We start from the raw sequence: 3,421 nt of genomic DNA on the forward strand, positions 1-3,421 counted from the left end.
TAGATGATGCAGATGAATTCTCTGTTGGTGAGAAACAACAGAGAAACTGATTGGTTAGTCTTTTTTGTTTGTTTTTCTGTTCATCTATATTTTCATGAGCTCACATCAATTCAGAATTTTGTGCCCCCTGGGAAAGAGGATAACTCTTTAAGATCGAGACCAGTTTGTCTTTGTATTTCTGTGTTTATCCTCGACTGGGCTGAGGTGTGAGACTGAAGCCATAAGTTCACATTCTTCCCATCCTTATTTCTTCTTTCTTTCATAATGTGCAGCAGCAGGTAGAGAGATCTCTTGAAGGTTACTCCAAAGCCCATGGAAGTGAATGTTGTGGTAAACCTCGGGCTCTGCTGATGGGGGCCAGGCCATCTAGGAGCAATGTTGGCACCAGGCTCGGTCACCTCTCTACCACTTGTGGCGGCTAAGTACAGACAGAACACGGGTAGCTCCCCAGGAGGAAGCTCAGCACCACAACAAACCCCAACAAGAAGACAATCCTTGGGAAGGTCAGGAACAGGTGCTGAATAAGAAAGACAGTGTCAACAACCTGCAAGTGTCCAAGGTCATCGACGTAAGTCTCCAGGTACAAGTCAGACACCACCAACTGGTCCAGAAACAGTGCTCTCCACAGCCGTGGTGGCAGCTTAGGCTGTCACCATCAAGAGGAAGAAGAGGAAGTACCTGGTGTTCCAGGCCCCAATGCAGTTGTTCACCCACACACAGTGATGGTCAAACTGATGTACACACCAGTTATACATGCTGCAGTGCTTGGATCATGCTGGTTTCCTTAAATCACATGTGGAGCGCTTCACGTTCTTTGGGAACATCACTTCATCGAATTCATAAACTTGAAGAAACAGTAATTCGTTTGCTTTTGTTATGGTACCGGGGTTGGTTACACAACTTAGGGCAAAAACAAACAAAAAAAACAGGTTTACAACCAGCAGCAGATAAGGCAGAAAAAGGTAATACAAGGAGAACTCCAGCTCTTGACAAAGGCAAAATATTTCCCAGGTGTATTTGGCATAAACTATCCCTTGCAAGATGAGATGCAGGATAACGAAGGTGTGGTTCCATGTATGAAAGTGGTAATGAAGCAATCTTACTATGGCTGTCCAAAGGCATTCTGGAATCGTACAGGAAAAAGAATCTGTGCTCCTCCTCTGACCAGGCCTTTCAAGCAATGGGTTTTTGAGCAGATGCAGATTGTAACAACACCAATCAGCACCAAAGCCAGCTAGAACAAGAAGAGAACCAGAAAGTCCATCCTGGGGGAGGTGATTCAGGGTCCCCAGCCTATATATATCTTTTGTTTGGATAGTTTTCAGCTGGTAGCTCTGGCATTCCTCCTCCAAACATTCACAGAGAATTCAAATGGCGTCTCCTCTTGTGCAGTGGCATCCGCCTGGCACAACAGGTGGCACCCAAAGCTGCAGGACATGGTTCCTCTAAGACAGCGGTCCCTAACTTTTTGGCACCAGGGGTCAGTTTCGTGGAAGACAATTTTTCCACCGAAGGTGGGGGAGTGGTTCAGGAGGTAATGCGAGTGATGGTTCAGGTGGTGATGTGAGCAATGGGGAGAGGCAGATGAAGCTCCACTCACTCGCCCACTGCTCACCTCCTGCTGTCCGGCCTGGTTCCTAACAGGCCACGGCCCGGTACTGGTCTGCGGCCCAAGGGTTGGGGAACTCTGCTCTCGGATGCTGGATCTGGCACCGGGATCCTTACATAATCTTAATATGTCCCAAATTCACAGAAAATTAGAAAAGTAGTTTTAATATAGAAAAAGTATTATTTTTTTAAATTCTTTTTTACAGATACTATTAACTCAGAAACATCTTAAGAATTTAAGTTCACATAATAACGGTAAGTCTCTGGCAAATCAGAATGGTTTAATAATCTTGGTTTTATGAAAAAAGCTAAGTCTTCTCTGATTTATTAGTGTTAAGTATAATACAAGAATACACTTTATTTTAAAATAAGAAGTGAGTTTGTTTTCTCATGAACATACTAGTTAATTTGTACTTTCTCAGTGAGTCCTTCCCTGACTTAGAACACTTCAAGTTAAGAACTACACCTTAACCCCTGATTCCCAATTGCCTGACACTGCCTTACAAGTATTTTTCCTATAGAACTTATCATCTTCTAACATACTATATAATTTAATCACTTATTATGTCTACTGTTTATTGCCTGTCTTTCTCAGGCACATGGGAAGCTCCATGAGGGCAAGGGCTTTTGTTTCATTTGCTGACATAATCCAAGAGCCAAGTAGATGCTCAATAAATATTTTTGAATAAATTAATATGGAATTGAGGCTGAATGCCAGCAAAGATGGGAAGTCAGTAACAGGATATATAGTCAGCCTGACCAGTTCCTGAAAAATAACTTCTCTCACTCCTCCCCAGACTAGACACTAGAAAATTACAGAAATAGCAGCAGCCCTCAGAAATTCTCAGAACCTGATGTTGAATTTCTGAGGTGTCCCTGAGGGGAGGATCCACTGATCAGGTTGAGATATGAGAGTGGCTGAGTCCAGACTTCCAACACCAAGCTTCCTGTCCTGAGGTGCTTCAATTTCTTCCTGGCCCCTAAACTAGGCAAGAAGGCACAAACTAAGATGAAGGCCCTCATCCCTCCCCCAGCTAGGGACACTGATAATCCATGAAAATATGAACTCACAGAGCAAATAAGTGAGGCATCTGAGGAGAGAAAAGATGTCCAAAAGAAAGTTCACATGCTAAAAACCTATGTCTGTGAGATAGGCTGGGACCTGGGAACTGGGACCTTTACTGGAGTGCTTGCACCTGGGAAAATGTCTCCTCCAGCAACAGAATACAAAGAAACCTATAAGGGACTAAAAATAATTGCTTGCATGTGCAGTTGGGGCAAATTATGAACAATAAGATACAAAAAGGCCAAAACCCAACTGCCACTTCTGAGGTGTCGGGAGCAAAAGCAGGGTACTGTGCATGATCCCTGCACACAGCACCACCAAGACCACATAGAGAAATATTGAAAGACCCCAGAATCAGATTGCTAGAGCTTTTCATGTGATATACTTTCCGGAACAGCCTTTACTTTCTGTAGTAGTTTGAAGCCTGCTTCAAATACAGTGAAATTTCCGTTCATATGCATGTAACCTATTTAGGTTTCAGGCTTTCAAACTAAATTTGATCTGGCTGAAACTTATTCACATATTTTTGTGACTAGCCTATAATTAGCAAAGAGCGAGAGTAGGGGGAGAGAGGGAAGGAGAGAGAGATACAGAGAAGGAGATTGATTATGTAGTTGTGTTTATGGGACGTGAAAGTCCTGGCAGTTAAACCTAACCACTTTCGAGTATTAATATTATGAAAATAACAGAATTGAACTTCAGGTTCACTTGTAGGAAGGAAAATCTGAGACTCCTTTCCTCCTTTTT

General features: G+C 43.0%; 1 pseudogene; it reads right to left on the bottom strand.

Annotated features, from left to right (window-relative positions):
* Positions 1 to 243: 243 nt before the first annotated feature.
* Positions 244 to 1,356, bottom strand: LOC115841304 (palmitoyltransferase ZDHHC4-like; annotated as a pseudogene).
* Positions 1,357 to 3,421: the final 2,065 nt, after the last annotated feature.

This window comes from Globicephala melas, chromosome 8, assembly GCF_963455315.2.
Source record: "Globicephala melas chromosome 8, mGloMel1.2, whole genome shotgun sequence".
NCBI lineage: Eukaryota > Metazoa > Chordata > Mammalia > Artiodactyla > Delphinidae > Globicephala > Globicephala melas.